General features: G+C 40.1%; 1 pseudogene across 1 annotated transcript; it reads right to left on the bottom strand.

Annotated features, from left to right (window-relative positions):
• Positions 1–2,719: 2,719 nt before the first annotated feature.
• LOC105356789 (uncharacterized) lies at positions 2,720–19,964 on the bottom strand (annotated as a pseudogene). The gene is made up of 2 exons (XR_013652687.1): positions 19,490–19,964; positions 2,720–9,184 (listed from the first exon to the last, which is right to left on the bottom strand). The product of XR_013652687.1 is annotated as an uncharacterized LOC105356789 (transcript).
• Between the last annotated feature and the right edge of the window lie 1,808 nt (positions 19,965–21,772).

Here is a 21,772-nt window from a genome sequence, read left to right as displayed (position 1 = left end):
AAGAATTACGATCAGATCCAACATCTCTGAGGAAACAGGGGCAGCCATATGAAGGAATCCAGTCATTTATTGTATTTTCAGTCACTATTGATGAAAGCACCAACATCACAGATTTGTACAGCTTTGCATATTTATTAGAGGTGATGAAGAGACGTCATAGTGGAGTTTCTTGAATTGATGGACACAACAACAACTGATGACATAGTCAGCTCTCTCATTACTGTGCTGGACGATGTTGAAGTGAACTGGTCACATGAAATATTTTGGTCACTGATGGCGCTCCATCAAAGATCAGGAAAACGGCAGGTGTTGCCACAAAATTCAGGTAGAAACCAGGAAAAGATTCTTATAATAATGAATGATAATAATAATGGACATTTCATTGTGTTTTGCACACTTGAATGACAGTAAATGTGTTTCTGCACAGGATTTGAATCCTAAAACTGACGGTCTTGTGAAGTTTCAGGAGAGAAAGGAGGTTAACTCCAAACTCTTATGTTCACAAATGTTTGAACGTTTAATTTAGTGTAATTTTGTCATCGTTTGGATGTTTACATTTTAGGAAGATGTTCCATTTTTTTCTGTAGCCCCTCTTGAATTTATTATCAGGATTGCTTCAGTGTCAGATTTAAAATATTCAGGCTGTATAAAATTGAATAAACCAATATTTTTTAAAGGGAAATTAATTTTATTTAAGATCCATTGGCCTCTGTGAATGAATGTGTATTAAGAAATGATTAGGCTACCATGTTGGTTGAGGCATGTTTTCCAATTGGGTAAAAAAACAAGAATAAAGCTGTTGTTTTGATTAACGCTACTGGTCCCGCCCACTTGAGATCAGACGGGTTGAATGTGGCCCCCGAACCAAAATGAGTTTGACACCCCTGCCTTAAACACTAAGGTCAGCAAACAGACTCTGAACAACCACTTTGTATACTCGCCGATGGTACCAGCCGATCTTTTGGGTCGTGACCTGCTGGTGAAGCTGGGAGCCACCATTCTGTGCAGCCCGGATGGGTTACAGGTCACTCTACCAGATGGAACTATACTCCACTGCCAAGCGGATGAACTCACTCATGAGGCGTAGTACCTGGTTCGTCCAACACAGGTGTCCGGCGCCCGGTGGCCCCCATGGCTGCCGCCTGGTATGGTTAAGCGCAACTGTCCTGTGGCCTGAGGTTCGCCTATGCCTCCCGTCGCCGGGGGCGCTCCCGGCCTGGGGGTCTCTCCCCCGCTTCTCCCGGTCTGGCTGGGGAGGATCTGGTTCCCCTTCTGAACACACGGTTCACTTCGGCAGCATGCATGTATCTCCACCCCATGTGCATGTGCACACTGCTCCCTGTCTGCTTCATCCCTCCTCCTAACCCAAAGTGTATTGATGGACAGATATCTCCCGCTCATCTTCGTGTCAGAATTTCACCTTTGATGTAACATTTGTCTTTCCAGCAGATCTGGTATAATTGTTACACATCTTAAAATAATAACTTACTCAAATCTGCGCTTGTATCCCCCACATTCTCCACATCTCTTCCTTTATTCCCCCCCCTCACATTCTTCCCCTCTCCCTCCCCACACACACTAAATGTGACAAATAAAAAAAATAAATAAAAAAAAGGTCCGTAGACAAATTTACACTCTGGTTTTTCGAAGACATACAACCTCTTTTTGTAATAATAAAACCTGTCCAACACAAAAGGCCTTCAGCTCTAATCTGTTTGCTCAGTTGTTGGACAGAACAAGTTTAAAAAAAAAAAGATTTGTCTCCGAGCCAGATAGATAGTGAGCCATGGTTTCCGGACCCCTGTTAGACGGTCTGTCGCAGAGCTTTTGGCTTTTGGAGCAGGAGCAATAAAATACACCCTCTCCATGGAGGTGAACTGGCAGGCAGAGAGAGACCCGCTGCGAGCCAGCCTGCTCGGGCTCCTGAAACTTGTATTTTTTATTTTCATCGACAAAATAATTTTAAATCAGATCCCGTTTTTATGTTTTACTCTCAGGTTAACGGGGGACAGCAAGCTATAAACCGAGAGAGAGATGAAACACAGCCGTCATTTGACTAGTGGAAGTCTAACAGTCACACAGCCTAATTTAGTCCGCTACTATATTTTCATGAGAGAAAAAAAAAAACACTGAACCGACCCTGAACCCGCCCAAATCATGCCTATCCGCCCAAAGGCATTTTTACCCGCAAATTTAGAGCCAAAACCGCGGAAAACTGCCCAAACTGGGAACCCTAAATGGCTAGCTCATCCAACCACGCATAAACGAATATGACGTCACTTCCCTATGGCGTAAGGGGAATGTATACGGATGTTAACACCAATTATAACCTCTTCAAATGTTTAAAATAATGATATTTTTAATATTGAAACAGTTAAATTTTAATGTTGAGAAAAAAAAGAAAGAAAACACATGAGAATCAGGACAGTACAATCCTGCTTGATAACAGAACGACTACAAACGTTTTCTTCTTCTCTTTTATTTGATGGCAGTTTAGTCGCCAATTTAAAAGGATACAACGCCACTTACTGACACTTTATTAATACAGACTTACGTACTGTAACGTAACATCTTACTTAGGTGACCCAGCATGAAAGTTTGGTGCACCCACCTTCTTAACCACCTTGCCTTTAACTCAGTGCTTTTCTGTGGTCACTTTCTTTCTTAATCCCTGTCAATATCACCATTTAGGCTTGAAAATGATTAACTTACAAAATGGTAAACATGTAGTCCTTTATTTGAAACACAATTCTACAATTCTACAAATTACATGAAAACGTTTGTGTTTACAGATCCACTCAAATGAAAAAAGTGTTGTTTTTTTTTTTTACATTCTTTTTATTGAATTTTCCATGGGAAAAAAAAAACAGATTTTACTTTTCACTCGATTAAGCCATTACAATAATTGCAACTTTCTTTAACAGTATTTAAGTAATGCATTCTCTTATTCACAGTCTTATTTAAACACCCCACCCCAAGAACAAGAGTGACTCTCCTTAGACATTGACCAAAGTATGATTATAAACTGAACAAACTTCAAAGTAAAAACAGAAGTCTGTTATACCATCCAAAAAATGATCAAAATTCTATTCTAAAGGGTCCATATTCTTAACATGTATGAATGGTTGGCATTTATTTTCAAATTCTTCTTCTTTTTAAAATATATCAATTTCTTTCTAAAGTGACACCTGACAACATCTGCTGGGACCATTGGGTTATGATTAGACTGTAAGTGTTTTCCAGTGTTTGGCAATACAAATTTTTGTATTATTCATACTGAGAGTTTTAAACGCCCTTTCCCGTTCGTTGTAGTTGTGTATTTTTGGAAATCTACCCATTGGATTGAATTCAATTCAATTTTATTTATATAGCCCAACATTATAACAATGGCCGTCTCAATGGGCTTCATACAGATAATTGTATAGTAAACATGAAGTCATAGAATTCATCAGGTAAATTCTAAACTAAACTAAATAAACAGAAGAAATATCTCTATGAAGACTCTCATTCATCCAAGTTGATTCGAAATGACAAAGCCTTTTGGATAAGAGGTGAAACATCTTCAACTTTAAAAACCAAGACCAGATGACAACCTTAAACCTACTACTATAAATAAACAGACTAAGCTAAACTGGGCATCCCTGAAAAACTCCTAAAAAAACGGATTCCGGTAAAAACAAGAAGAAACTTCAGGGGTGTTCACATGAAGGAGGGATCCACCCCAGGACGGACAGGGGATGTACCACAACTCTTAGACAAGAATTAGCTTATCTAACACTACAACTACATGTTTAAATAGTCCAGCAGATGGGCTTCATCTAGGGTTGGGCGATGTCCCTTAAATTGGCCGTTGACGATGTTTGCTGTCAACCATCGGGATGGACGATGACATCGGCGGGTGGGGGGGGGGGGGGGGGGGGGGGATATTTTTACATTTTTCGTTCTCATATAACTGCTATTCGTTTTTTTGCTTTTTTCATGTTATTTCCCAACTAATGACTAATCCGCGATGATCCAGTATAAACTGTCGGAAGTGACTTTAACAAAAAAAGTAACAAACAAAATAGAAAAGAAGTAGTCCGCTCCCGCACTTCACTAGTGAAGTGGACCGGCGGAGTGCGGACTTACAGCTTTGTGTTTGATGGGAAGGGGGGGGGGTACATGAGCGGTATGTGTGGGAGATTTAAGACTGCGATCCGTCCCGCAGCTCTAGGGGTACAAGCAACCGAACTCAGAACCGGGTCTAAAAGTGTGTGTCTGAGCACAGCTCGGATCGTCAGCACACACAGCGGTTTGAGCTTCAAAGCAGAAATGTCGCTCAGTCCTTAGAAAACATTCAAACAATCACGCGGATTTGTGTTTCCAGTCGTGTCCCGACTAAATAAAGGCTGATGTTATTCTTACATGTTTACGTGCAGCCAGCAAGCAGCACCACCCAAAGCTAATGTTGTTAGCACGTGTTAGCATACTGCTAATCCTGGCTTCGTTCAGAAAAAGCACTGACCACACGGATTAAAATTCAAATGATGAGCGAACAGGTGTTTCATAATAATCGTAACATTATTAAAAGCACGTTTAGAAGATCGTCTCGTATATTACCGAGCTGACATGTCAATGTATATAGCCGCTCGGCGCTGTTTAACATTGTTTTGTATTGAATTGTTACATTCAATAAAGTTTGAAAAAAAAAAAGCAGCTCGGCGGAATTTATATCCTTCCGGTTTTCAAACTGCGCATGTGCGAATACTGCGCGTGTGCGAATGATTTATTCCGACGGAAAGTGTGACCTTAGTGAACGTTTTTATATTCTGAAAACATTTTTCTGGGCCCATGTACACGGTTGGATTCTAATCCGACCATTGATCCCATCAAGATATTTTGTACATGTAACTGCGGTTTATGGTGTCGAAGCGCAACGTGGCGGGGGCGTGGCATCACGATGGTGGTCTCTCCATCGGGATGTCAGTCACCCATCACGATGGACGATGATATCGTCCATCGGCACAACCCTAGCTTCATCCAGACGAAGTTGGGGGGACGGCCAGATGTGAGGTCTAACTGCTCTTGCCTGGCCTCCAAGTGTAACACAAAACTACACTTAACACACCTACCACTATCCTCACTAAACATGTCGCAAATGGGGCAGTAAAGGGGGAGAAATCAGAAGAGGTGGTAGCCATGCTAAATGCTAAGCTAAGGCTAGCAGTGTTTAGCTGAGGGGAAGCAGTATACATTGCAAACTTAGAATAAAGTGGACAGCAAGCGGTTAACACAGTAGAGTATTCACTAGTATAGTAAATGTACTAATGTAAATGTTAATGTGAATATTAAACCAGATAACACTTAAGTTAAGTAATAGCAATCAGGCTAATGATTTCAAACAAGACTAAACAGTCAAACAACGATCAGGCACTGGATTACGCTCACCTGGAAATGACGTGATAGCTTTAGCAAGTTTGGATCTGACTTGCTTTATTGTGGCTTCCAGCTTATTTTGAGGTCCATAATTACTCCGAGGAACTCAATTTCAGTCACTCTTTTCACAATGTGATGATTATCAATAACTTCTATTTCTAAATCTGCAGTAATATGGCAATTTCCAAAAAATACTGATTTTAGTATTGTTAACATCGTAGGAGTCCTATTGAGAAACATGTCCTGTGGGTGTCACTGTTTTCATTTTTTGCTGTCAATTATAAATTGATTGATTACCTGACTAAAGACAGAAGACTTCCATGGTTTCACTGCACAGGAGGAAGATTAAGAAAGCTCTCAGTGACTTTTAGGTTTTTTTTTTTTTTTTTAAACAAGCACTGTTAGTGCTGTGTTACTGTGTCACCGTTGTGGAAGAAAATCTCTGCAAACATGAGAGCTATAATCTCAAAGTTGCCATATAAAATGAGAGAACAATGGAGAGTGACGGCACATGAAATTATGGAAAGAACCAACAACAGAGCTCATTTCATTGATCTTGTTACTTTCGTCGAACAACGTAAAAATTCTTTCTGATCCTCTATTTGGCAACACACAAAATCCTTTATCAAACATTACTCATGCAAAATCCTTTACAAGATCCAAGTCACTTCCTAAGTTTGGATTTGAAGGAAACACTCTGGCCACTACAGTAACATCCGGTGTATTAAAAAACCCAGCAACAACAAAGAGTTTCATTACTGTTCTGAATTGATACAGAATACAGAATTTAAAAAAAACCTCTTGGATAAGAGGTGAAACGTCTTCCAACTTTAAAAACTAAGTCCAGATGAAAGCCCTTAAACCTACTACTATGATGGAATCAACCTGGATGAATGAAAGTATTCATAGACATTGAGACTATGGAAAACAAAAGAAAAGTCCTACCGTTAGGGAGTAACGTGTATTTTGTGTGTGATGTATATATACATATCTTTTTTTTTCACGTGTTTATTTATGTTGTGGACTGTTTACCTGATGCATGGTGGACACGCCCCAAGGTTGTTAAATGGGGTTGGAACAGGAGTAAAGAAAGAAGGACGCACCGAGAGCAGCACACCGCTCCCGCGGGAGATGGTCAGCTGAGGAGCATAAATGTCCCACACCTACATGCGGGGGCTTGAACTTTAAACACGTGTGAGCAACAACAGGATTTAGTCTTAGACACACTTAAAACTCTTGGGGAAAATGCAACGATAGACGTGTTTAAGATGAACCAGCGCCGCGCCTGGATCGTTGGGGTTACGGGGGGAGAGCATGAAGGCGAAGCTAAAGCGAGACTGAAGAAGAACAGCAAGTTGTTGTCCTTAACATTCAATTTAGTTTTAATATGCCTCCCCCCCTAAGAATGATCTATTATATTACATCTTTTATAATTATTTTAATGTTTTGTAATCGATGTAGCCTTTTTTAATCAGTTGGTATTTTAAATTATTTTAATTGATCACTGAACTACAAAAACCCATCAGGACCCATAATGCATTGTTTTGTAGTCTGTAGGGCAGCTTTCAGTCAGTTCAGTACTAAATTTCCAGCTGAGTTCGCTCAGGTTGGGGTCTTGCTTCCGGGCCCTTTCTCGTGATATTTTTATTTTGATTGACAGGTGATGTTGGAGCAAAAACAAAAATATACGTCTCACAGCAGGTGATCTGTGCAGCGTTGCGTCCATCTGGGTGATCTCAAATTATTGTGCATCTTGGCTGCACCTATTTGGTGTCGCCAACATGAATTTCCATCTCCTAATGTTTACATACATTTAAGTATTGTTTGAAACTGTGAAAGGTTACTACGGTAATCACTTTGTTACTAAAAACTTTTTTTTATTCTAAATTTATGGTATTTTGTTTACTGTTTCAACTGTCATGACAGCGATGGTGCTGTCAGTTTATCTTCTTGTTGCATCTTCAAAAGTGCAGAATAAAATGTTACACTGAATTAGAAACAGCACATTGTAATTTCTGCATCTATTATTAAAGTATTTATTCGTAATACAGTGGAAATTAGTAGATCTGGTTGGCATGTTGATTTACGGTATGCGCCCCTAAATTTTCTGGTTGTACCCCTAGAATTTTCTGTTGGGGGCCACAGTGCTCCTATTGAAAAACGTTAGTCTGGAGCCCTGTAATATAATGAACAATGGTTCCTCGCTGTAAAGCAGTTCACCTTTCTGTTCCCCTCTGATTTGCTGATTTTTTTGTATTCTAATTAGCTGTAGACCATTGTAAATCATTCTCCTCCACAGAAACGAAAACCGTTACTCTGACTAATGGCAGCATCGATAACTGGAAAAAATGGCGACTAACTCAACTTTGGATGGAGCAAGAAACAAGCCATTTTCTAAGGGTGATGTCAAACTTGGACTGTCCAGCTCTTCAATACAGTAAATGAAATGAACAAATCAAAAATTGCAAATTTAGGGCATTTCAAAACAATGAAAATTTGAAATAGAACTACAAAATGATCTAAACTAGACTGGTTATTAACAGAAACAGAACACTGTCTATGAAAACCTGCTGCTATTATTGCATGTCTTTTCTTTATGGACACATTGAAGTTCTGGGGGAAAAAATGATCATGTTCTGTGAATTTTGTCAAATGGGACATTATGATCTACTGAAATTTCATCATTCTAACAGGGAAAGGTTTACTTCTGTGTGGATTCGCATATGATTAGTTAGGCTGGTTGCTTGAGAGAAACTTCTACCACATTTTTCACATGAAAAAGGCTTTTCTCCTGTATGGATTCTCATGTGAATAGTAAGACTGTTTGCATGAGAAAAACTTTTACCACATTCTTCACAGGAAAAAGGCTTTTCTCCTGTGTGGATTCTCATGTGAACTGATAGTTTGCTTGAACGTCTAAAACTTCTACCACATTCTTTACAGGGAAAGGGCTTTTCTCCTGTGTGGATTCTCATGTGATCTGTTAGGCTGCATGAAAGAGTGAAACATTTACCACATACTTTACAGGAAAAGGGCTTTTCTCCTGTGTGGATTCTCATGTGATCAATTAGGCTGTCTGCTCGAGAGAAACTTCTACCACATTCTTTACAGAAAAAAGGTTTTTCTCCTGTGTGGATTCTCATGTGAAGAGAAAGTTTCCCTATCCGTGTGAAACTTTTACCACACTCTTCACAGAAAAAAGACCTTTCTCCTGTATGGATTCTCATGTGATCCGTTAGGCTGTCAGATCGGGAGAAACTTCTACCACATTCTTTACAGGAAAAAGGCTTTTCTCCTGTGTGGATTTTCATGTGAACGGATAAACTGCCTGAACGTGTAAAACATCTACCACATTCTTCACACGAAAAAAGATTTTCTCCTGTGTGGATTCTCATGTGACGTCTTAATTGGTAAGCTGTAGTAAAACTTTTTTCACATTCTTCACAACAATGCTCTTTTACCTTTTTTGTTCTGTAAAGTTTTTTCATTTGAGTCTTTTTCTTTTCTTTACCATGCTGGTTTCCTTCTCCATTCTGATCATCAGTTACATTTAAGCTCTGAGTTAGGCGATGCTGACAGTTCAGATCTTCATTTTTCTCATAAGTAGGAGTAAGGATCAAGATATCTGTCTCCTGATTCAGATCCAGCTGCTCGACGTCCTGGCTGCTGCAGAGCTCCTCCTGCTGCCCTTTAGTCTGTGGAGCTTCTGAGTTCTCCAGCTTCACACTGGAGTTCCTCTCTTGCTTCCTCAGAAAATAGTGGGGGAGAACTGCAGAGACAAAGATTCACAATCACTTGTTCAGGTACGTTTAAGGACAAAACAAATGTAGCATGATATGATTTTGTTCATTAATGCATGCTCATCAGCATCAAATGGAAACAACAGACTAAAATCTTTATCTGCCCAAATAACCCAGAGACTGAAAGTTCAGAGTGATCCTTGTTTTTTTCACTAAGAACAAGTGAAATGTTAGATTATACAAAGTGGTTAAAAGAAGATGTGATGTGTCCAAAGCTACAAAACAAAACATTTTATGAATATAAAATTTTTTATTTAAACCGTATTTTTTTCCCCTTCAAAAGTCTTCTATTGCGTCCTGTGAAATAAAAAGAACATTGACAAAAAGACAAAAGTTAGCCTGCACATGTTAAACATAACACGGTAAAATGTTATGTTTGTGCACTAATAATTAAAAACTAAACAGTAAAGGCCCGTACACACCGGGACTAATTTCGCGCGCGATTTTCGCAGACGTTCAACGCCTCGTGACTAAACAAAGGGCACCAATGAGAGTGTGCACACCGACGTGAAAAAACGCCACGCGTCAAAAAAAAAAACAACAGTGGGGGGTTCGTTTTTTTTTTGACGCGTCGCGTCGAAATCTATTCGACCAATGAGAATGGCGCTTTTGCACGTGTCTGGAGCCTCTGAAGTTACAGTAAAACACAACTTGGGGGCGCTCAAACACAAAACTGTTTTGCTGAGCACACATACCAACAAAGAAGATAGACGCCGAGTTGCATCTACACTGCCGCGAAGAAATAATGACGGATGTTAGGAATAATTAGAAATATTAGTAATAGAATAGTTAGAAACTCCCTTTTTACTATTATTACATTTACCTATACCTTTTATTACACTAATGGTTTAAACTTAATTCACTGAGCATGTATTATCATCTCAAAATTATATTGCACCCTAAGACAGCACAAACAAGCTATTGTCCTCACAGTTTCTCCTCATCCTCCCTTTTTACTTTTTGTGTGTTCTGGTGTTTGTGCTCTGGCAAATGTCTGTGGGAACATCAGAGAGATCTGACACTTGAAGCTTTATGACCTTCAAGTATCCAGCCTGCAACAGCATGTGGGTGGGTTTTTCACACCATAGATCCCCAGACCATCTTTTGAATATGTAAATGTCAGGTATATATACCAAGCCAGTTCAGACCTTGGGATCCTGTTCCTCTGTCTGTAACCCTGCGTACAAATCTGTGCTGTTTTGTGCGGAGTAAATCTTCACTGAAGTTAAGTAACTGTCTCTGAGTCTCATTTATTCATTTCTGTGTGCTGGAAACTGAAAGGGGAAACGAACCAACCTAACTATTTTTATTATTACAGTCCTTCTGACCTTCTGTGATGTGATGCCCGTTCTACCCATTTTCTAGGCCGATCCCACTGTAAGGATGTTGTTGTCGTTCCTGGTTCAAACTTATCTGTTGCTTCTTTAGGTGGCATGCATTGGAGCTACGACGCCTCCATGCTTTCTAAACACAATCCTCTCCCTCACGCTTTGATCTTCAATTACACTGCCATAGGCATTCGTGCTGGTTTACGTACACCAGCTTCTGTTCCGGCTGCACTCACTTACGTTCCAGGACCACAGGGTTTTCCCTGTCCTCCTGAGTATGTTTGGACATGCGGCCTTAACACCTATCTGTGGCTTCCTGCAGATTGGTGCGGCACCTGTTACCTGGCTGAAATTATTCCTGCGTCTCTCGTTTTTCAGAAGTCTGACCCAGACACTGCTTCGTCTATTGATCATCTGTCCAGGCGTCGTCGCGACACTACCCATTACGAACGCCCCCCTGCTATTGGCACCGGTAAAACGGTTGCCATGGCGCTTTTCCCTTCCTACGGTGTTGTTGTTTTACGTAACGCAGTGAATGATTTATATTGGTCCCTTGATAATCTCACCGCGTCCCTTTTGCATCTGACAGAATTTCTTCATGAGGACCCCGAACGAAAGGCTATGACAACAATGATCTTACAGAACAGGATGGCGCTTGATTTCATTTTAGCTGAGCGTGGAGGTGTTTGTGCTTTAATCCACGATAACTGTTGTACTTTTATTCCCTCTTCCTCCGCGAATCTCACTCACATCATCAATGAGGTCAAGACCCTCAAATCACACATTTCTTCTCAGATGACTGACACCTACTGGTCCGATTCCCCGCTTACTTGATTCACTTCTGGTCCCTGGTGGAGTGTGCTGATAAAACTAGTCACTCCGGTTCTCTGTGTCTTGCTTTTATTTTTCCTTCTCGTCACCTGTGTGTTTCCCCGCATCAGAACGATGGTTGACAAAGCCCTGTCAGGCCGTGCGACGTATGTCAACACCCTTTACCAACACTATGCCTACAATTCTCCTGGTTTGCACCCGCTCGAGGTTGAAACTGGTCTTTAAGATGTTACTTTTCCTTTTTATTGGGTTTGAATTTTTTTTCTTGAGTTTGACTTTCTTTTATGGGGTTTAATTTTCTTTATTTTCTTTATTTCCTACTTTGTTTCTTGTACTATGTAACTTTAATTAACGCTTTTGTGCCGGGGTTTGGACTGGTGATGCATGCGTATCCTTGCGGATGACTGCTGAGGGGCACAGAGTCGTTGATGAGTTTTGCCCTCCCTGATTGCTCAATGAAGGTTTCCTACAGATGGTATAAGTTTAGAGGTTTTCGCATCAACACTCATGTATCACCTACCACCTCTGATATGCTCATTTATTCACGTTGATTTAATGTTTTCTTTCGAATTTACCTGTACCTCCACACTTGTTTTCGATGCAGAGCCGATATGATGCCTATACTGACAATTCTCGTGAAATGGTATATGGTTGATGATGAGAAGTGTTCTGCTGACTTTACACATATAATTTTGATATGACAAACAGGGGGGTATGTTAGGAATAATTAGAAATATTAGAAATAGAATAGTTAGAAACTCCCTTTTTACTATTATTACATTTACCTATACCTTTTATTACACTAATGGTTTAAACTTAATTCACTGAGCATGTATTATCATCTCAAAATTATATTGCACCCTAAGACAGCACAAACAAGCTATTGTCCTCACAGTTTCTCCTCATCCTCCCTTTTTACTTTTTGTGTGTTCACTTTTTGTGTGAATATTCACAAGCGTTTTTCGCCAGCGTTTTTCCAACACGTTTTTTGTGTTCACACCCAGGCGATTTTCGCTGACGATGAGCCGAGCGAACATGCAATTTCATTCCCTGACATTAGATGGCGCTTAATGTAAAACAGAAATACTCCTGTACACAAGGTGGCGCTGCGCAACTTTATGCTTCTTAAACTCGCTTTTCACTCAGAAGAAGAGAACAAGTATTTACGCGCTTGTCAGAATCATACAAAGAAAACATGAATATTTCAAGCACCAGTAGCTCTAGCTCCAGTTCCAGCGATGAAGAAATTATTGTTCTGTTGAATGATGAAAGACGCCGGAAAAGACGCCGATTTTGGATACATCCCATAGTTATGAGGAGAGAAGAACATGGGGAATTTTATCGACTGGTACAAGAGCTGAAAATGTATCATGAGCGTTTTCGGGGATATTTTAGAATGTCCGTCAGTGAGTGACGTATGTGTGCTCAGCAAAACAGTTTTGTGTTTGAGCGCCCCCAAGTTGTGTTTTACTGTAACTTCAGAAGCTCCAGACACGTGTGCAAAAGCGCCATTCTCCTTAGTTATATAGTTTTTGACGCGGCGCATCAAACCAAAAAAACCAACCCGAGGCGTTTTTTTAAAAAGTGACGCTTTTACGTGTGGCGTTTTTTCGCGTCGGTGTGCACACATTGGTGCCCTTTGTTTAGTCACGAGACGTTAAACGTCGCACGCGAAATTCGTCCCGGTGATGACCTCATCACCGCTGTGATGTGGTAATTGTCACAGCCAAACATACTCTCTGACTTCTCCACCTTAAATTTCAATAAGTCCAAGTCCAGTCCAGATTTACTGACAATCATCTTTAAGCCACACTGAGGGTTTCAGCTATTTGGTAGGAAGTGCTGCCAAGTGTCCAGGAGTAAGAAAAAGACAAGAGAAGCCGTATTCAGAAAAACCCATTGATGGAGGTTACAGAATTGTAGAATTGGAGTCTTCTTTTGGGTTTAATAGTTATAATTCAACAGTGTTAACTGAACTGTGTTAATAAGGACATTTAAATAAGAAAACAGATATAGAAGACTAAATAAACAGAAATGTATTACTGATTTATTTACCTATTGATTTTTTATTTACGTATTTTATTTGAAGGAGAGTTTTATAAGAATATTTTGTACAGAAAACAGTTAATAATAGAGTATAGTTAATAGTATAGTACATGTTCCATACAAATTTATTGGCTCTCAGACACTCACAAGTTGCGTGTGTGTGTGCGTTGAATTTGCAGCCCTCTCTCAGCTAGACCCTGCCTTCAGTGGCCCCCAGGTAAATTGAGTTTGAGACCCCCTAAAGTTATCTTCAAGTAAAAGCTTTTTCTTTTCTTTTAAAAATAGGAACATTTCTAAAATTGTGTGTTGAAATTCATACATAACTACCATTCAATGACATCAGTATTTGCCAGTCACCTATATTATCGCGAAGATGCGAACGCTCGGAAAATACATAACATGGTATCTTTATTGAAAATTGTTTTGCATTTCATTCAAATATATAACCATTACTAAGTGGTCCAAAACTTTTGAGCAGTAGTGTATGTTAGTTTTCTTATGGTTTGTAAACTTTTCTTGTTTTTTTGTCCCTTTTTACGTTTTACTGACAATGATCCCAACCGCGACTCTGTCTGACACAATCCCCTAGCACTACGGCGTTTCATCACTGCCATAAATTGAACGAGCCCAAAGACAACTGAGCGAGTGTATACAGGAACTGAGTTCGAAGTAAGATTGGGCCTGAAAAATCCAGCCCGACCCGACCCAGGCCCGCGGGCATTAAAGCCCAACCCAGCCCGAACCCGACCAATTATCTTGATTTGCAGGCCCGAGCTCGAAGCAAACACGAAATTTCAATTCATCCCATGGTATTTTTGGCAGAAAAAACGCAAGATTTGTTAAGGTTAAAATAATCTACATATTTTTATGATCATGATAAATGCATTTGCACAACAAAATAACGCTGGAACCCAGAATAAGAGGCCAGACAAAGAGAGTGAAAGAGAGATCTTGATGTGCACTCGCTTAATTACGCGGAGAAATACTGCAGCTGCGCTTCCTGTTTAGTAGTAGTTATATGGCAATTACCTTACAGCGCCATCTATTTTTTAACCAAATCATTTATTTATAACAAGCATTCCTTAGTTTAGTATCCACACATCGTTTTAGTCTACATTTTTATAAACTGTTACCTTCAGCGTCAGGCTTCTGACCGTAGTCGGAAACCGCTGTTATGATCTCCAGTCCGGTCGGGACTTAAACGGTAACAAATTCAGCGGGACAGTTTTTGCGCAGAGGGTGAGAAAACGAAAATGCAATCCCCTCTTTGCATTTTTGCTTTAATTATGTCACAGAAAAAGTGGCGTTAAATAAGAAAATTAAAAAGCATGATTGATTTTAAATTTTTGTTTTTGTCAATAGATGCAGTTACATTGTGAAAATAAAAATAAAGCATTTCTTTTGATCCATTTTAACTGTCACATTAGATATTTCTAATTGAATTTTGCTACACATTTACCGGAGAACTTTATGAAAATGAAATGTCAAAAACCATTTTCTATATCATTTTTATGAAGTGACAGAATGAGCGGTGTTGAGGAAGAAAAAGAAAAACCAATTTGGCGGATTGATTTTTTCATTTTATTTTTGAGTCAACGCACTCAGCTTTATTGTAAAAAGGAAAAAGCATTTCCAGTATTAAATTTTATTTTATAATATGAGACACATGCTTCCATAGGTTTTTAGAGGAATACTCAGAAAAGCATGGATGGATCAAAATTAAACATTATGATACACTTAAAAGCTCAAAAAAACATTTTCCATGGTATTTGCCCTTTAAAAAGCTTTTTCTTTTATTTCTCCATCTATTATTCAGACAAAAATGACAGTTTTAAATTTACAAAACTGTTTTTTTTTTAAGAAAAATAGATCAGAAGTCTCCGCCCACTAAGGGACCCACAGGAAGCTATAATATGAATCTAAGAACAGCATGAGGTAACCAACTATTTGCCCCAGATATTGAATGGAAGAAAGTTTGGACTTTGTCCTCCAAATATTTTATTTCAAATAAACCCCGGGATGTTTGCTTTAAACTTCTTCACCGATGCTACCCAGCCAAATCCTCACTACACATAAACATTAATAAAAACGAATTCATTAATAAGGGAATACTATTTACCGTAAATTCCGGACTACAAAGCGCACCCGATTACAAGCCGCACCCACCCATATTCACGTGTTTGACTGCTTTTATACATACACAAGCCGCGTCAGAGTACAAGCCGCGCATGTGTTAGCCGATATTGTTATCCTGACAGATCACGCCCAGCATCCCAGAGTGAGTGCAATTTATTAGCACATTGTGGGTGGTGCCAGTTTTGCCTCTGGGTCACATATTTGAGTGTATCGACATCTGTCAAACAGCATGGACCTATATTCTGTTCACAAGTCCCTCAGTTATGGTGTTTTTATTTCATTTTTTTTTTACTTATTGACAATCTAGGTATCTAACATAAAATTACAAACAGTAACCATATAATCAACATTACATCCCTCAGTTATAATGAGGAAATTTACATCCGCGATTCCACATTTCCCATGAGTCTTAGGGGCTAAAGGCGGGGCCAACACCCGGCTCGCCATTCTGTTGTACGTGTTTAAGAATGAACAAGTATCAGCAGTGGATGGAGGGGTGAACGGTAAAAGCTCTCCTTCCGCTTGTGTCGCAGCAGCGTTATGGGAGTAACAGGACTGGTTAGAAAACACAACGGTAAAATAAAGCAGCGGCGACTGAAAAGCGCGCGCCTCAGCGTGATACGCGCGCCTCAGTGCGGCGCGTGCGTCAGAATTCAGAAGCCTCTGCACTCCGCGGACGCCTCTCCGCTCCCGCCCCGCGCGCTCCTTGTCTCCCCTTCCTATCTACGCCGACACCTCTGGCCAGGGCAGCTTCAAGGAGGAGCACTTCGTCCCCGTTGCGCCGGTGGATGGAGCAAATCGTTTCTGTGCAGAGCAATCGGACTTAATACTGTACGTTTTGTGTATGAGGGGCGGATGCGTTGTTATGTGTGGGAGCCATCAGACTGCCATCGGCCCCGCAGCTCAATCAGCAGGAGAAGATGTCTCCAGCTCACACGGAGGCTGTGAGTTTTTCAAAGCAAAATTCCGCTTTTACGGTTTCCTTAGAAACCGTAAATGGAGTGTAAATTCACTCCATGCGCTGTTCTCTCCGTCACGCAGCAAACCGGCTTTTCCAAACCCGTTGGTGACGGTGGACTTTTTTACGCTGCTTTTAACGATTGCTTTTAACTTGAAAGCTGCATCATACTGTAATGGCGATCACGTGCACGTTGGGTCTAATGGCCCCAAAGGATTCTGGGATGCGGCTGGGCATGCGTGTTTCGTTTTGTTGAACCATGACTGAAGTGTCTAAGACCTGAAGTCAAGTCCATGCTGTTTGGCTGCTAAGAGGTGTGTTGAAAAGAAATGCCTTGTGCTTGGTGTTAGATAGAGAATTCAAACTATTCACTGAGTTCGAAAGTACGTACATGGCGGCCGCCAATTAAATCCATAAATTAGCCGCGTCACTGAATAAGCCGCAAGGCTGTAAGCGCAGGAAAAAAGTAGCGGCTTGTAGTCCGGAAATTACGGTAATTAACCTTTTATTAGTACTAGCCAAATTCCATATTCATAATTGCAAATTTTCTGGGAAAAAAACCCCTCATTCAAACTTTTTATGATTGAGTTAAGCCAATTTATCAGAACAATAAAATATTCTTCCAACCCAGGGCTCCAGACTAACTTTTTTCACTAGGAGCACAGTGGCCCCTAACTGAAAATTTTAGGGGCGCAACCAGAAAATTTAGGGGCGCATACCGTAAATCAACATTCTAACCAAATCTACTAATTTCCACTGTATTACTAATAAATACTTTAATAATAGATGCAGAAATTACAATATGCTGTTTCAAATTCAGTGTCACATTTTATTCTGCACTTTTGAAGATGCAACAAAACAAAAGCATCACTGTCATGACAGTACAAATTTATCTTTGTGACACCAAATAGGTGCAGCCAAGATGCACAATAAGCGTGTTTGAGATCACCCAGGTGAACTCAACGCTGCACAGATCACCTGGTGTGTGACATATATTTTTGTTTTTGCTCCAACATCAACTGTCAATCGAGAAAGGGGTGGGGCAAGAGGCAAACCTACCCGGACACAGCTGGAAACTGAACTGACTGAAAGCTGCCCTACAGACTACAAAACAATGCATTATGGGACATGTGTCCTGATGGTTTTTGTAGTGGAGTGATTAATTAAATTAATTTAAAATACCAATTCATTAAAAAAAGGCTACATACATCACAAAACATTAAAATAATCATAAAATATATAATAACACAGATCATACTAAGGGGGAGAAGAATATTAAAACTAAATTGAATGTTAAGGACAATTCCAATTTCCTGTCCTCCTTCAGTCTTGCTGCAGATTCGCTTTCATCTCACAGCCCCCCCCCCCCCCCGGTCTCCCCAACGATCTAGGCGAGCCGCTGGTTCATCTCAAACACGTCTATCGTTGCATTTTCCCCACGTATTTTCAGTGTGTCTAAAACTAATGTTGTTGTTGCTCGCACGTGTTTAAAGTTCAAGCCCCGTTAGCTGTCACGCATGTAGGTGTGGGACATTTATTCTCCTCAGCTGAGGGAGCGGTGTGCTGCCGTAACAACCGCGCAGGACCGTTTTATGCGCCGCCGTAACCGTAACCAAAACCTAAACCTTCCTCCGGGTCTGTGTGGCTCAGAGAAAAGTTCAGCACGGACTGCATGTATTTAGAAAATTACGAGCGAATAAATACGTTCTAAAGGAAAGTAAGGAACTCCTTAATGTGGTCCGGGGAGGGAGCTGTCAGGTTTCCTGCTTTCAAGCCCTGTCATTGTCCCGCCCCCAAGAGTCATTTACCCCACTGTGATTGGTTGGTCAGCTTCGCGCACGACAATGAAAAAGTGTCATTCATTAAAACTGGTGGGCTGCAGTAACATTAAACCTTCATATTAAGGCGGGGACCGCAAAATATCATCTTGGGGGCCGCAAATAGCCTGCGGGCCGCGAGTTTGAGACCCCTGCTGTACACTCTGGCACTGGTACACTAGCCGCAGGTGGGAAGAACGAATCAATAGTTCGCTTGCTCATAGCTCAGACGCACATATCAGGTTTTGATATTTGTCTCTCCGTTTCCTTCCCACAGATGTTTACGCGCACTCGATTATCTCTAGGCCCCTCCCCCTACACGCATTTTAGCCACTCACAGTGGCATTCCCTATTCTTCTCACATGCAGTGGCTGCCTCACACACAGGCATCACGCGAGAGTGTACGTGCTCGCGTTTCATGAGTATGTGCGCGAGTGTGTGTGTCTTCCTGCGTCCGTGTGCGCTTGCGTCTCATTAATTATTTCATTGATCATTGACGTGCCCCTTCCACGTTTAATGTATAAAAAATACGAAGGGTGGGGGAAGCAAATTTACTGGTCACGCATGTGCGACTGGATGTAAAATTCAGTCGCACACTCTCAAATTTTGGTCGCAAAATGCGACCAATTGCTCGCAGTCTGGAGCCCTGCAACCCCAAAGCTTTAAGAACCTTTGACACCCTGGAATTTTTTAAATGTACATAATAGCAACGTACTGCTTTTACTGCTCTTGTTTATAATCTCTTTTTTCTCCTTTGCTCTTTATGTTCCTCTGGCACATTTTGTTACTCTTTTTTAATCTGTGTACTTAAAAACTGACTTGATTTTGTATCCTATACATCTTCAATAAAGTTTTGGGAAAAAAAGAACAGCATGATGATGAACCAACAACAAACAATAGTTTTGTTTCTGAATTAAAGGAAAAGAAAAAACAGCAACTAAAGCAGTTAAAGAAGGCGAGATCAACAAACCACAGCCTGTAACTACTGGAAGATAAACGCTTTTAAGAAACAACTGTTTTCTTTGATGTTTTTTATAACTTCGCTGTTGGCATGATTTAAATTTAGCTTAGCTCACTGAAAACTCACGCAAACACGGTTATGTATGTATCATCAGCAACCCTGACGGTTCTGCGTTCCTGCGGTAAAAATGAACTTACGGAGAGTTTGAGGTCTCGTCTGTGGATCCGCGATGATTTCCAGCAGTCTGCTCTGACGATGGAGCTCCTCCTCAAACTGAACGCAGCTTTCTTCTAAGTGTCGGATGATTTTTTCAGCAGCATCAGTGACCATGTTTTTGATAACGTCTTTTGGAGGCGGAACGGAAGACATTCTTGACACAGCGGCTCCGACTTTCACCAAAACGAAGACGTAAAAACACCGCCAACCTCTTCTGTACACTCAAGTCGCTACCCGATCTGAAATGACTACTCCATCTATCGACGCATGCGCGAATATGACGTCACATCCGCTAAAGCTTGTTTATTTTCTTTACTAATGCAAGCTCTATTTTTGATATGTTTCTGCTACGTTTATTACTTTCTGTAATTGAATAAGTTTGGAATGATGACATTAGTTATTGCGGCTGATGTTTCATTTGATTCCTTGGTGTTGTGTTTTGTACTTTAATAATATGTTCAATAAAGCTGGAAAGAAAATCCTGTATTCATTTCCAAACAAAATAAGTAAGGACAAGGCAATAAGACAAGGCAACAATTCAAATTAACAACGTTTTAATATATTTTGAAAAATTACTCAAGTTTTCTTGAATTTGTTTGAAATGCATTTAAGACACTTAATCAGAAAAATAAATCTAAAAGAAATAAATAAAGGGAATATGTTTACATAAATGAATGAAGTGTTTGCACAAAATAATGACAAGATTGATTACATCAGAAACTTCCGGTTCCATTGATTACATCAGAAACTTCCGGTTCCAGATTTTCCATAAAGTGAATATCAGGTAAAGAAAAAGAGGGAATATTAAAAACTTTGAGTGACAAACAACCCTATATTTTTATCTGGTTGCAACTATAAAAGAGATGTTCAGTTTCAGATGAACATATAATGCATGGTTCAGAATGAAATTTAAATCTTGTATGTAAAAAATCTCCAAGAGGGTATTTTAAAATGCGTATCCCGTTTGGGTGCAAGTGGGTATTTTGTGTATAAAGAAATGATTTGTCTATCAGGGTGGTTTATAGGTCGCATCTATTTGTACTAAAGATGCAGAAAATGTTTTGTTTAACCCTTGTGCTATCCTAGATGACCAATTTATGCTAAACTCTGTGGCTCCCCTGAGCAGTCCAAGGTTGTTCTCATCAGGAGCTTGGAAGACTTGGAAAAATATTTACCCACTACAGTCTAAACAAGAGATACGTGAAGATGCTGGTCTTACGAGATGAGGGGATGAACTCTACTATCCATGGCTTCTAAAGCCAACTGTCGTTGTGTCCTTGGGCAAGACACTTCACCCTCCCTGCCTCCAGCGTGGCTCCACTGGTGTGTGAATGTGCATGAATGATCCCGGTGATGGTCAGAGGGGCCATAGGCGTGAACTGGCAACCATGCCTCTGTGAGTCTGCCCCAGGGCAGCTGTGGCTACAACCATAGCTTACCATCACCAAGCATTAATGAGGAGTGAATGAATAATGGACACACTGTAAGCGCTTTGACCGTCTAGAAAAGCGCAGATAAATCTAATCCATTATTATTATTATTATAACCCTGATCAATTCTTTTCCACTGTTAATATGGACTGCAAATATTACAGCACAGATGACTTTAAAAACTCTGTTAACCTAGAAGAAAAGCTGTCAATTATTCACTTTAACAGCAGAAGCATGTATACCAAATTTGAAGACATCAATGACTATCTACAGGATATGGGGCATTCCTTTGATATCATCACCATATCTGACACTTGATTCAGCTGCGACAAGGACGCTGACTTTGAATTGGAAAACTACGAACGTAACTATGTGAACAGAGTAAACAAAAAAGGTGGAGGAGTCCCAATACATGTGAAAAAAAAATACGAAGTTTACAGTAATTGATAAATTATACTGGAATGTCTTACAATTGAAATATGTAACGACTAAGGGGAAAATGTCAGTTTAAGCTGTGTTTATAGGTCGCCGGATGTTTACCTCTCAAAATAACAAAATATTATACATCTGTGGAGACTTCAATATGGATCTGATAAACCCCAGCAAACATAAAGCAAACAGTGACTTTATCAGCAGAATGTACAGTATGAGTTTCTATCCAACCATAAAAAGACCCAGCAGAATCACTACTGAAAGTGCTACTCTTCTTGATAATGTTTTTAAAAATAATATAGAATAAACTCATATGAGTAGACTAATGACATTTGACATAACTGATCATTTACTAGTTTTTGCACTATTTGACATCAAGGTGAAGACAAAAAAAATTATAAA

This window comes from Oryzias latipes, chromosome 21, assembly GCF_053564925.1.
Source record: "Oryzias latipes strain Hd-rR chromosome 21, Olatipes_Hd-rR_3.1".
NCBI classification, from domain to species: domain Eukaryota; kingdom Metazoa; phylum Chordata; class Actinopteri; order Beloniformes; family Adrianichthyidae; genus Oryzias; species Oryzias latipes.
The sequence above is the reverse complement of the archived record's forward strand: the minus strand, read 5'-3'. Positions and strand labels throughout refer to the sequence as shown.